At 34.8% G+C, this 14930-nt stretch overlaps 1 protein-coding gene across 6 annotated transcripts in view; it reads left to right on the top strand.

Moving 5' to 3' along the window:
* LOC143237360 (cell adhesion molecule 3-like) overlaps positions 1–14930 on the top strand; it is a 245821-nt gene that overhangs the window by 137072 nt on the left and 93819 nt on the right. The window lies entirely within an intron of this gene.

The following is a 14930-nucleotide window of genomic DNA, read 5'->3' as shown; positions in this document are numbered from 1 at the left end:
TCAAAGTATTATGGGTATTGCAGTGTTTTTTGTTTTATTTAAAAATAAAACTAAACGTTTACTGTAACTGTTTAGAAAGAAAGTATGACCAGAAAGAACAAAGATGTATAATAGTCTCTAAGTTTATAATTATTATGCGCTTACAAAAAAGAAATATGAAGCTTTATGTACAGTGGTATGTTTCAAGTGTCATTTTCATCATTTTGGGGATACATTGAATGTTTTTTTGTAAAACCTACTTTAACTCTTTAGATTAACTACTGTCGTTGTTGTTGTTGTTTTGAATTAAGCACAAAGCTACACAATGGGCTATCTATGCTCTGCCCACCACGGGTATCTAAACCCGGTTTTTAGCGTTGTAAGTCCGCAGACATACCACTGAGCCACTGGGGCTAATTATTGTTATTTTGATATATTTTAGGTACCTAATTGAAAGCAATGCAATTGCAAGATTTTTTTATATGTAATGCGTTTTGCTCAAATATAAAATTAATATACACAGATTGGAGATAATACTTAGTATAAAGCCATCAAAGCACTGTGCTGTTAAGACGAACTGAATTTTAGGTTGTACTTACAGAAATATTGATTACGAATCACTTTGTATATACTTAAAACATGGGATGTAATGTGTGATGGACAAGGTGACTTTGTAGGAAGAGGTAGTGGTCAAAGTAGTTACCCTTTTTCAACACAGAGCTCTTAATGTTTTTCCACAATGTTTCATCTTATTAATTAGTTGATGGTCATCGGCCGCAGAAGTGTATTATTTGATGAAGTTGTAAAGTCACAGTTCAAAGTAGGAAGATAATATAACTAATGAAACGGCTTTTCATATCAACCTTGTGGTAACTATTGGAGTAAAAACTTAAGCTGAATTTATGTATTATTGGAATAGTTATGTCTGCTGTTTCATTGCACTCTCTCATAGAGAGTGCTAGTGTACTTGCTGAGACATATAAGGCATTTGTGTATCCTTCATCTGTACTGTATGTCGTGTCATAGAAAACTTAAATGTATATTTGATTTGTTTTGTGGTCGTAGCGCCATCTATGAGTGTAGTTAATATAAACTTACTTCAAAGATAATAACTTCTCAATATACAACATTAATAATAAGGGGCGTAAGGTGTTATGAGACCCCATTAACATGCTGCTTTTTCTAAACTATCATTCCAATAGTGTTTTGTTGAGATTGGCCTAACGACCTAGGGGTAGTTACAAACTTCACCTAGTGAGCGTGGACTTCGCCTTTGCAGACTTTGGATGTTCAGCAGTGAATGTGCAAAGTTTCACACATGTCACACAGAACTACCCGGAATAAACTTGTTAACAATTTGTCTCAAATTTTGCCTTTTGCGTTTCTTTTTTTAAAGACTATATTTTGTGCTTTATGAAATGAATAGCTACAGAGCATCTGTATGAGGTGTTTGAGATTGTAAGGCGTGTTTATACATCATCACTTTCTTACTTAACGTGGAGAATGGTAGGACTAGGGAACACAAAGATAAATCTTAGCAAGATAGAACTCATCTTTAACTAAGACAGGATGGTTTGTCTCTGGAATATGTTGCCTTTGGATGTTGTAGATTCGTTACGAGAGTGTTATTCCATTTGAATAGCTAAGGACTTTGCGATGGATATGTTAACTGTCTTCCTGCTAGTCTGTTAGTCTAAGATTAAGGCCGACCAACATGGATAACCCTTGACTAGATTTGTGCCAATACTCAAATCAAACAAACAGTAGAATAGCTTAATCTGATGTGAATAAATAGTATTCGAATAACTGCGTCTCTGACACACGAAAGAATAATCTAACTTGATATGGAGGATCGTAGATATTCTACGTTTGTTATATTCGGATTTGATAGAGATAATGTATTTTTTATTTGCGTACAGATATTTTATGTGGTCTGTATATCTGTGCATTAAAAATATTATAGATTGGCTAAGAACATTTGCTTCTAATATGTACGTAGGTGTACTTTTGATTGACATGGAGAACTGCAGTTCTGATAAATGCAAAACAGTTTCTACATTGACTTAAAACTATACTTCTGAATCATGTAAGAACACTTTAGAATATCAGAAAAAATGGGCTTTTAAAACACATAAGAACATATTAAATCGATATCTCGAAAATGAACTTCTAACATATGTAAGAACAATTGATAGTAATATCTGAGAAAAACGAGTTTCTAATAGATGTAAGAACACTTTAGATCGATATATAAAACTATTTTTTGAAAAATATATTGCTCGAGCTCATAAATCGTTTGGGACTGAGACTGATATCTGGAAAACAATGCCCCTGACTAATGTAAAACACTTTGAACTGATATCAGAAACTATGTGTCTGACTAATGTAAAACACTTTGAACTGATATCAGAAACTATGTATCTAACTAATGTAAAAACACTTTAAACTGATATCAGAAACTATGTATCTAACTAATGTAAAAACGCTTTGAACTGATATCAGAAACTATGTATCTAACTAATGTAAAAACGCTTTGAACTGATATCAGAAACTATGTATCTGACTAATGTAAAACGCTTTGAACTGATATCAGAAACTATGTATCTGACTAATGTAAAAACACTTTGAACTGATATCAGAAACTATGTATCTGACTAATGTAAAAACACTTTGAACTGATATCAGAAACTATGTATCTGACTAATGTAAAAACACTTTGAACTGATATCAGAAACTATGTATCTGACTAATGTAAAAACACTTTGAACTGATATCAGAAACTATGTATCTGACTAATGTAAAACACTTTAAACTGATATCAGAAACTATGTGTCTGACTAATGTAAAAACACTTTAAACTGATATCAGAAACTATGTGTCTGACTAATGTAAAAACACTTTAAACTGATATCAGAAACTATGTATTTGACTAATGTAATAACACTTTGAACTGATATCAGAAACTATGTATCTGACTAATGTAAAACACTTTAAACTGATATAAAAAACTATGTGTCTGACTAATGTAAAAACACTTTGAACTGATATCAAAAACTATGTATCTGACTAATGTAAAAACACTTTGAACTGATATCAGAAACTATGTATTTGACTAATGTAAAACACTTTGAACTGATATCAGAAAACTATGTATCTGACTAATGTAAAACACTTTGAACTGATATCAGAAACTATGTATCTGACTAATGTAAAAACACTTTGAACTGATATCAGAAAACTATGTATCTGACTAATGTAAAACACTTTGAACTGATATCAGAAAACTATGTATCTGACTAATGTAAAACACTTTGAACTGATATCAGAAACTATGTATCTGACTAATGTAAAACACTTTGAACTGATATCAGAAACTATGTATCTGACTAATGTAAAACACTTTGAACTGATATCAGAAAACTATGTATCTGACTAATGTAAAACACTTTGAACTGATATCAGAAAACTATGTATCTGGCTAATGTAAAACACTTTGAACTGATATCAGAAAACTATGTATCTGACTAATGTAAAAACACTTTGAACTGATATCAGAAAACTATGTATCTGACTAATGTAAAAAACACTTTGAACTGATATCAGAAAACTATGTATCTGACTAATGTAAAACACTTTGAACTGATATCAGAAAACTATGTATCTGACTAATGTAAAAACACTTTGAACTGATATCAGAAAACTATGTATCTGACTAATGTAAAACACTTTGAACTGATATCAGAAACTATGTATCTGACTAATGTAAAAACACTTTGAACTGATATCAGAAACTATGTATCTGACTAATGTAAAAACACTTTGAACTGATATCAGAAACTATGTATCTGACTAATGTAAAAACACTTTAAACTGATATCAGAAACTATGTATCTGACTAATGTAAAACACTTTGAACTGATATCAGAAACTATGTATCTGACTAATGTAAAAACACTTTGAACTGATATCAGAAACTATGTATCTGACTAATGTAAAACACTTTAAACTGATATAAAAACTATGTGTCTGACTAATGTAAAAACACTTTGAACTGATATCAGAAACTATGTATTTGACTAATGTAAAACACTTTAAACTGATATCAGAAACTATGTGTCTGACTAATGTAAAACACTTTGAACTGATATCAGAAACTATGTGTCTGACTAATGTAAAACACTTTGAACTGATATCAGAAAACTATGTATCTGACTAATGTAAAACACTTTGAACTGATATCAGAAAACTATGTATCTGACTAATGTAAAAACACTTTGAACTGATATCAGAAAACTATGTATCTGACTAATGTAAAAACACTTTGAACTGATATCAGAAAACTATGTATCTGACTAATGTAAAAACACTTTGAACTGATATCAGAAAACTATGTATCTGACTAATGTAAAAACACTTTGAACTGATATCAGAAAACTATGTATCTGACTAATGTAAAAACACTTTGAACTGATATCAGAAAACTATGTATCTGACTAATGTAAAACACTTTGAACTGATATCAGAAAACTATGTATCTGACTAATGTAAAACACTTTGAACTGATATCAGAAAACTATGTATCTGACTAATGTAAAACACTTTGAACTGATATCAGAAACTATGTATCTGACTAATGTAAAAACACTTTGAAACTGATATCAGAAAACTATGTATTTGACTAATGTAAAACACTTTGAACTGATATAAAAAAACTATGTGTCTGACTAATGTAAAAACACTTTGAACTGATATCAGAAAACTATGTATCTGACTAATGTAAAAACACTTTGAACTGATATCAGAAACTATGTATCTGACTAATGTAAAAACACTTTAAACTGATATCAGAAACTATGTATTTGACTAATGTAAAACACTTTAAACTGATATAAAAAATTATGTGTCTGACTAATGTAATAACACTTTGAACTGATATCAGAAAACTATGTATCTGACCAATGTAAAAACACTTTGAACTGATATCAGAAAACTATGTATTTTACTAATGTTTCTCAACATTTTAGAACACTTTATAGTTATTTGGAAAGTGTGGCTTGTTTCTGGAGCTTACAAGAACAACATGGACAGATTTGGAAAACTGTGCTTCATGTACATTTAGGAATGCTTCAGAGGGACCTTGAAAATGTTTCTTCCCACGCATGCAAAAACAATTTAGCCTGCTCGTGAAATCTAAAACTATTTAGAATGATGTGGAAAACTGCTTCTGACACTTGTATGAACACTGGAGACAGATATGGAAAAGAACAGTGCTTCTAACGCATGTAAGAACACTTGATATTTATCTGAAGATTCCGTTTCTGAAACCTGTAGACGTTTCCGAAAAACGTTCTGACACTTGTAAGAATAATCAAGTTTGATCTACGTAACTGCTCTTTTGTTAACAACATTAATAATTAACTCAAATAGACGTATCTCTGTTCCAGACGTCAATATTAATCTGACATTAAAGAAAAATTAACTATAAAGCCTACAGTTAACAAATTAGATATTAATAAAAATATAATTATATTCGTATTACTGAAATGCCATAGTGCTACCAAACAAGGAAAACATTTGTAGTTGATTGTATCAATCGAGTGCCATCTATCACCATAAAGAACTCTTATTTGATATTGGACGTCTTTTTGGAGTTGATTGTAATAATCGAGTGCCATCTATCACCATAAAGAACTCTTATTTGATATTGGACGTTTTTTGGAGTTTATTGTAACAATCGAGTGCCATCTATCACCATAAAGAACTCTTATTTGATATATGACTTTACCACAGAGATCAAACTGTTATCACTCGAGAAAAAAAGTGTGTGACTTTACCATAGAGATCAAACTGTCATCACTCGAGAAAAAAAGTGTGTGACTTTACCATAGAGATCAAACTGGCATCACTCGAGAAAAACAGTGTGTTACTTTACCATAGAGATCAAACTGGCATCACTCGAGAAAAACAGTGTGTGACTTTACCATAGAGATCAAACTGTCATCACTCGAGAAAAACAGTGTGTGACTTTACCATAGAGATCAAACTGTCATCACTCGAGAAAAACAGTGTGTGACTTTACCATAGAGATCAAACTGGCATCACTCGAGAAAAACAGTGTGTGACTTTACCATAGAGATCAAACTGGCATCACTCGAGAAAAACAGTGTGTGACTTTACCATAGAGATCAAACTGGCATCACTCGAGAAAAACAGTGTGTGACTTTACCATAGAGATCAAACTGGCATCACTCGAGAAAAACAGTGTGTGACTTTACCATAGAGATCAAACTGTCATCACTCGAGAAAAACAGTGTGTGACTTTACCATAGAGATCAAACTGTCATCACTCGATATTAGATTTTTTGATATAACTTTGCTTTACTTATCTTGTTCCTAAGCAAAAGAATTCTAAACATAGAGCTTAGAACAAAAAACTCATTTTTTTTATCGATAAAAAACAAATTATTAAAGGCTTGTCTGGTCTTATGTGGTATATATTACGTATCATTACTGTTTTCAACGTGGTTACGTCCAATGATGAATTAAAGTGGCTGTTATTAAGCAAGTAGCATCTTCTAAAGATCTGTTAGGATAAAATAAAGACGTATCCACATCATAAGGCTAAAGATCCAGCTGTTAGGATAAAATAAAGACGTATCTACATCATAAGGCTAAAGATCCAGCTGTTAGGATAAAATAAAGACGTATCCACATCATGAGGCTAAAGATCCAGCTGTTAGGATAAAATAAAGACGTATCTACATCATAAGGCGATTGATATCATAAAATACATTTTCAAAAATGCATATGATAGAAAAGTAAAAACTGAATGAGAAGCGCCTTTAAACACGAACGTTAGTAATGGATGAATACAGTAACTCCTTGTTTTATATTATGAAATATTTCCAAGTTAACAGTGACTAGAAAGATGATAGATGCTTTTCTGAAATGTTTACAGAAGAGACGAAACGAGTTTCTGCTGAGTTCAATTGATTTTAAAACCATCTTCAGTTATTCGTAAGAAATAACGAATCTATTACTAGCGAAGAGCTCGTGCAGCGTAACAGTTACTATCAGTTATTAAATGAATTTATGAATGTTAATTAATTGAAGAAGAAACGCAATTATGCATTGGAAAAAGTTGAATAATTATCAAATTAAAGTTAACTTTAAAGTGGAAACAGTACCGTTTATTCTTAAGCTGAATTTTTTTCTGTATTTTTACTGTTGATAAAGATATGATAAAATATTAGTGTTAATTACACAGTGTAGCACACATTTTGTTCCTACATTTGCATAAGGTCTGAATAAAACAACATATGAATCAAGATTTACATGTATTTATACTAAAGTTATACAAAAATGTTTAGAAGTGAGTAATTTCGAAATTTGCGACTGTAATGTAAATAACTTTCATCTATCAGCCCCAGATATAGTCTCCCATCATGTTTTCGTTATACTCTCCTAGATCACAAAAGCAAATATTTGAAGAGAAAAATAGGTCTTTTCCATTTACTTTAGGCATAAGCAATTGGGAAATAACACTTTCTCTCCAGGAACAAGAATAAGTAAAAATTATGTTACATAGTGTTTCTTGATAAACAGTGATGTTTGTACTGACAGGTGCATTTTTTGTTATACAGTGATGTTTGTGTTGATAAGTGTATTTCTTGCTATATGGTGATGTCTGTACTGACAGGTGTGTTTCTTGTTACACAATGATGTTTGTGGTGATAGGTGTTTATCCTAGTTATACGCCTCCCGCTAGTACAGGGGTTAGTCTACGGATTTACAAAGCTAAAATCAGGGGTTCGATTCCCTCGGTGGGCTCAGCAGAGAGCTCGACGTAATTTTGCTATAAGAAAAGCACACACAAACACGCATTTTAGGCCCGCCATGTCCAGATTGTTGAGGCACTCGACTCGTAATCCGAGGGTCGCGGGTTCGAATCCCCGTCACACCAAACGTGCTCGCCATTTCAGCTGTGGGGGCGTTATAAAATGACGGTCTATTACATTATTCGTTGATAAAAGAGTGGCCCAAGAGTTTGCAGTGGGTGGTAATGACTAGCTGCCTTACCTCTAGTCTTACAATGCTAAATTAGGTACAGCTAGCGCAGATAGCCTTCGTGTAGCTTTGCGCAAAATTCAAAATAAACCAAACCAAGTTATTCAGTGACACTTTGGATTAAAAATGGCTTCCTTGTTCTACAGTGATGTTTGTACTGGCAGGTGTGTTTCTTGCTCTTCAGTGATGTTTGTGCTGACAGGTGTGTTTCTTGCTCATCAGTGATGTTTGTGCTGACAGGTGTGTTTCTTGCTCATCAGTGATGTTTGTACTGACAGGTGTGTTTCTTGCTCTTCAGTGATGTTTGTACTGACAGGTGTGTTTTTTGCTCTTCAGTGATGTTTGTACTGACATGTGTGTTTCTTGTTCTTCAGTGATGTTTGTACTGACAGGTGTATTTCTTGCTCTTCAGTGATGTTTGTACTGACAGGTATATTTCTTGCTCTTCAGTGATGTTTGTACTGACAGGTGTATTTCTTGCTCTTCAGTGATGTTTGTACTGACAGGTGTATTTCTTGCTCTTCAGTGATGTTTGTACTGACAGGTGTATTTCTTGCTCTTCAGTGATGTTTGTACTGACAGGTGTATTTCTTGCTCTTCAGTGATGTTTGTACTGACAGGTGTATTTCTTGCTCTTCAGTGATGTTTGTACTGACAGGTGTATTTCTTGCTCTTCAGTGATGTTTGTACTGACAGGTGTATTTCTTGCTCTTCAGTGATGTTTGTACTGACAGGTGTATTTCTTGCTCTTCAGTGATGTTTGTACTGATAGGTGTATTTCTTGCTCTTCAGTGATGTTTGTACTGAAGGTGTGTTTCTTGTTCTACAGTGATATTTGTGCTGAAAGTGTGTTTCTTGTTCTTCAGTGATGTTTGTACTGACAGGTGTTTTTCTTGTTCTTCAGTGATGTTTGTACTGACAGGTGTATTTCTTGCTCTTCAGTGATGTTTGTACTGACAGGTGTATTTCTTGCTCTTCAGTGATGTTTGTACTGACAGGTGTATTTCTTGCTCTTCAGTGATGTTTGTACTGACAGGTGTATTTCTTGCTCTTCAGTGATGTTTGTACTGAAGGTGTGTTTCTTGTTCTACAGTGATATTTGTGCTGAAAGTGTGTTTCTTGTTCTTCAGTGATGTTTGTACTGACAGGTGTTTTTCTTGCTCTTCAGTGATGTTTGTACTGACAGGTGTGTTTCTTGCTCTTCAGTGATGTTTTTACTGACAGGTGTATTTCTTGCTCTTCAGTGATGTTTTTACTGACAGGTGTGTTTCTTGCTCTTCAGTGATGTTTTTACTGACAGGTGTGTTTCTTGCTCTTCAGTGATGTTTTTACTGACAGGTGTGTTTCTTGCTCTTCAGTGATATTTTTACTGACAGGTGTGTTTCTTGCTCTTCAGTGATGTTTTTACTGACAGGTGTGTTTCTTGCTCTTCAGTGATGTTTGTACTGACAGGTGTGTTTCTTGTTCTACAGTGATGTTTGTGCTGAAGGTGTGTTTCTTGTTACACAACGATGTTTGTGGTGATAGGTGTTTATCCTAGTTATACGCCTCCCGCTAGTACAGGGGTTAGTCTACGGATTTACAAAGCTAAAATCAGGGGTTCGATTCCCTCGGTGGGCTCAGCAGAGAGCTCAACGTGGCTTTGCTATAAGAAAAGCACACACAAACACGCATTTTAGGCCCGCCATGTCCAGATTGTTGAGGCACTCGACTCGTAATCCGAGGGTCGCGGGTTCGAATCCCCGTCACACCAAACGTGCTCGCCATTTCAGCTGTGCGGGCGTTATAAAATGACGGTCTATTACATTATTCGTTGATAAAAGAGTGGCCCAAGAGTTTGCAGTGGGTGGTAATGACTAGCTGCCTTACCTCTAGTCTTACAATGCTAAATTAGGTACAGCTAGCGCAGATAGCCTTCGTGTAGCTTTGCGCAAAATTCAAAATAAACCAAACCAAGTTATTCAGTGACACTTTGGATTAAAAATGGCTTCCTTGTTCTACAGTGATGTTTGTACTGGCAGGTGTGTTTCTTGCTCTTCAGTGATGTTTATGCTGACAGGTGTGTTTCTTGCTCATCAGTGATGCTTGTGCTGACAGGTGTGTTTCTTGCTCATCAGTGATGCTTGTGCTGACAGGTGTGTTTCTTGTTCTTCAGTGATGTTTGTACTGACAGGTGTGTTTCTTGTTCTTCAGTGATGTTTGTACTGACAGGTGTGTTTCTTGTTCTTCAGTGATGTTTGTACTGACAGGTGTGTTTCTTGTTCTTCAGTGATGTTTGTACTGACAGGTGTGTTTCTTGTTCTTCAGTGATGTTTGTACTGACAGGTGTGTTTCTTGTTCTTCAGTGATGTTTGTACTGACAGGTGTGTTTCTTGTTCTTCAGTGATGTTTGTACTGACAGGTGTATTTCTTGCTCTTCAGTGATGTTTGTACTGACAGGTGTATTTCTTGCTCTTCAGTGATGTTTGTACTGACAGGTGTATTTCTTGCTCTTCAGTGATGTTTGTACTGAAGGTGTGTTTCTTGCTCTTCAGTGATGTTTGTACTGACAGGTGTGTTTCTTGCTCTTCAGTGATGTTTGTACTGACAGGTGTGTTTCTTGCTCTTCAGTGATGTTTGTACTGACAGGTGTATTTCTTGCTCTTCAGTGATGTTTGTACTGACAGGTGTATTTCTTGCTCTTCAGTGATGTTTGTACTGACAGGTGTGTTTCTTGCTCTTCAGTGATGTTTTTACTGACAGGTGTGTTTCTTGCTCTTCAGTGATGTTTTTACTGACAGGTGTGTTTCTTGCTCTTCAGTGATGTTTTTACTGACAGGTGTGTTTCTTGCTCTTCAGTGATGTTTTTACTGTCAGGTGTGTTTCTTGCTCTTCAGTGATGTTTTTACTGTCAGGTGTGTTTCTTGCTCTTCAGTGATGTTTGTACTGACAGGTGTGTTTCTTGTTACACAACGATGTTTGTGGTGATAGGTGTTTATCCTAGTTATACGCCTCCCGCTAGTACAGGGGTTAGTCTACGGATTTACAAAGCTAAAATCAGGAGTTCGATTCCCTCGGTGGGCTCAGCAGAGAGCTCAACGTGGCTTTGCTATAAGAAAAGCACACACAAACACGCATTTTAGGCCCGCCATGTCCAGATTGTTGGGGCACTCGACTCGTAATCCGAGGGTCGCGGGTTCGAATCCCCGTCACACCAAACGTGCTCGCCATTTCAGCTGTGGGGGCGTTATAAAATGACGGTCTATTACATTATTCGTTGATAAAAGAGTGGCCCAAGAGTTTGCAGTAGGTGGTAATGACTAGCTGCCTTACCTCTAGTCTTACAATGCTAAATTAGGTACAGCTAGCGCAGATAGCCTTCGTGTAGCTTTGCGCAAAATTCAAAATAAACCAAACCAAGTTATTCAGTGACACTTTGGATTAAAAATGGCTTCCTTGTTCTACAGTGATGTTTGTACTGGCAGGTGTGTTTCTTGCTCTTCAGTGATGTTTGTAATGAAGGTGTGTTTCTTGTTCTACAGTGATATTTGTGCTGAAAGTGTGTTCTTGCTACACAGTGAGACTTTTGTTGTAACTGTCGATTTTACTCCATGGTGATAATATTTGTACCACAAGATGCCATACAGTGATGTTTGTGTTGCGAAACGATAAAAATATAATTGTGTAACTAAATGGTTGTAGTAACACGCGGCTTCTTGATATATACAGGGATTTTGACACTGATTTCACTTACAGTTCGTCCAGGATTTTGTTTGCAGTCTGAGTTCTGATAATTTCCAACATTCTTATTATTGTCTAGGAATGTAGTTTGTTTGTTAGTTCTAGAGTTTCCTTTTCACTAGGTTAAAAGGCTGGTATCGCCTAAACCAAAACTGATAGTCTATAAGACGTGGACAGGATGAATCTATTTCATAGCGAAAAAAAGAAGAAAATAACTATTAATCGGATTGACTCTGATAATCCGATAAAGCCCCATCTTACAGCACGGTTCACTAGAACTCTTGTTCCAATGGAAAACACCTTATGAAAGGTTGTTCGTACGAAACGTTTGACCTGCGACCTTAAAAGAGCTGTTAGACGATGATATCGTGACTTTAAGCAGTTAAAAAGAGATATACTTGTGTGACGATTCGAACCTGTTGAACGGTTTGGAATATAAGCTTTTCAAATGCGTGAGTAATCATACACCTCAGTGAAAACGTTTCGGTAAATCATTGTAGTTTCTTTTTTTGTAACGATCTCAGCCGAAAGAAAAGTTTTATATACATGAACATTTATAATGTCTGTGAAACCTATATTTAATTCTGGAGAAATCTTTTTTTTTTTTTATAAATTGTATCCAGTAGACATGAATTCGACATCAGCTGCTGCAAAGTACAAACGTTAATGTCTATAAATATACATGTACGTCTAGATTTTGTATATCACGAGACACTCGTAAGACTCTTAAAATATATTTAGGCTTAAGAAAAGAAAAGAAACAAAACAATTCGACTAAGCTTCGCCACCAGGACCACCTGTGCAAGCGATCCATAATTTAGAAGTAGTGAATTAGAGGATAACTGGTTAAGAGGATGACAGAAATCATGAACTTTTAGGCTGCTCTAAGGAAATAGTTGGACTGACCGTCGCATTATAAGTCGCCATACCTGAAATGGTGACCATATTTGGTGATGATATTCGAGCTAGTTTGCGAAACGAGTTAGTTAGTCTGTTTGTAGTCAACCACAAAGCTCCACTCATCAAGGGTATGGAAAGCAGATTTCAAGCTGCACAAGTCCGCAGATATATCGCCGTCCCTCTGGGGTTTTGCGAGACGATTGATTGAATATTTAGAATTAAATACAAAGCTACACAACGGGCTATTTGTGCTTTGCCCACCATATCGAAACCCGATTTTTAGCAGTGTGAGTCCGCAAATATATACGCTGTGCCTCTGGGGCTGGGGGGCGATTTGCGAGATGAAGGCTTAGTAAGAAAAGAAAAAGACACAGATGGTGAATTATTTCAAGTTGGTTACAGGTCGAATTGGAGAAAACACCAGTGAACTTAAAGTGGTTATTAGAATTTGGAAAGATTATAACGCACGGTGGTTAGAACCCAAAACTTCAAATTTTAAAATAAAATTATAGTTTCGTAAATGTGAATTTTATAAAGACACTGATGGTTAAAAGAAAAGACCCCCGCAGCGGCATGTCTACGGATTTACTACGCTAAAATCAGGGGTTCGACTCCTATTCGGTGGACACAGCAGATAACCCGATGTGGCTTTGCTGTAAGTAAACACACTAAGAACAGTAACAGGAATATTACTGGAACAAAATTTGACAGTTTTTGAATGCTGCTGAGAAAACTATTAAACCCGAGAACGACTTATTTGCTGGTTTTTTCGTTGTTTCATATGTCAGATTTGATATTAAAGTGCCAAATGACCTTCCTGACCTGCGGGGTACGTCGTTTGTGTTTTCTTTGTTTGAATTCCAAATGCACTCCAACAATTCTCACTTTTTCTAGGTTCCAACATGTAGAAAATATAACGTGTCATTCTCCAAAGTTTTCTGTAGAAACCTGCTCGAACATGTCTTATTTTGATTTTAAATGTAAGAAATTCTCAAATGAAATAGTTATGAGTAGTTTCTGTGTGCATTTAAACTTCTTCACATAACATATTGTAAGAAAAGAACAATTGAAAACACACAATGCATTAGCACCATTTAGGAAACTGAATGAATATCTGTAAAGAAGAACCTGTCGTGCCAACGGTAAGTTGTCAAGATCCGTGGTTTGTGTCCCCTCGGTTAACACAGCAGATACTCCATCGTTACGTTTCCGAATTGAGATTAAAGGTAAAAAATACTGATTTGCCGTTAGGTGCGCTATAAGGAAAGATGTTTTATGGTGATAAACGCCAGTTCAAACGTTATAAATAATTTGAGTGTCACGTTTGCTGCGTATTTTGAAGCTACTAATGTTAGCTAATTTGAGACTGGTATCTAGTGCATTTTATAATTCATAGGAATGAAATAATTCTACTTAACCCTATAGTTTGAGGGAAGAGTTTGCAAAAAGGATTTATAAGAGAGGTTCTGGTATATGATCCAATACCACTCATTGTTCAATATGATCCAATGCCACTCATTGTTCATTGATGCAAACTTGGCCAAAAATATTATTCATGTTTCTTTAAAAAGAGTAGCTAGTTGTTTCGTTTGTTTGTAACTAAGCTTATAATTACACAGTAGGCCATCTGTGTTGTGCTCACCACGGGCAGGGAACTTTGTTGTTGTTTTAATAGCGTTGTAAGCCTGCATATTTAACGCAGAGCCAATAAGGAGCAGATGGATAGTTAATGTGTGATTCAAAGATATTCCATAAACTATATTATGAAAACACAAATATGATGTTAGAGCATAAACTTATATTAGAAACAACACAATAATTGTGGGCTAAAGAGAACAAAGTTTTGATTTATGTACGTTGTACAATTTTTATGTTGAATTGTAAACGATATTAAGGCATGTATATAAATATAACAGTACTGTTTGTTGTATGTCCATGTAACTACTTGTCTATATAAATATAATAGTACTGTTTGTTGTATGTCCATGTAACTACTTGTCTATATAAATATAATAGTACTATTTGTTGTATGTCCATGTAACTATTTGTCTATATAAATATAATAGTACTGTTTGTTGTATGTCCATGTAACTACTCGTCTATATAAATATAATAGTACTGTTTGTTGTATGTCCATGTAACTACTTGTCTATATAAATATAATAGTACTATTTGTTGTATGTCCATGTAACTATTTGTCTATATAAATATAATAGTACTGTTTGTTGTATGTCCATGTAACTACTCGTCTATATAAATATAAT

This window comes from Tachypleus tridentatus, chromosome 2 (assembly GCF_004210375.1).
Source record: "Tachypleus tridentatus isolate NWPU-2018 chromosome 2, ASM421037v1, whole genome shotgun sequence".
NCBI classification, from domain to species: domain Eukaryota; kingdom Metazoa; phylum Arthropoda; class Merostomata; order Xiphosura; family Limulidae; genus Tachypleus; species Tachypleus tridentatus.
Note: the sequence above shows the minus strand (reverse complement) of the source record. Positions and strands in the feature narration are given on the sequence as shown.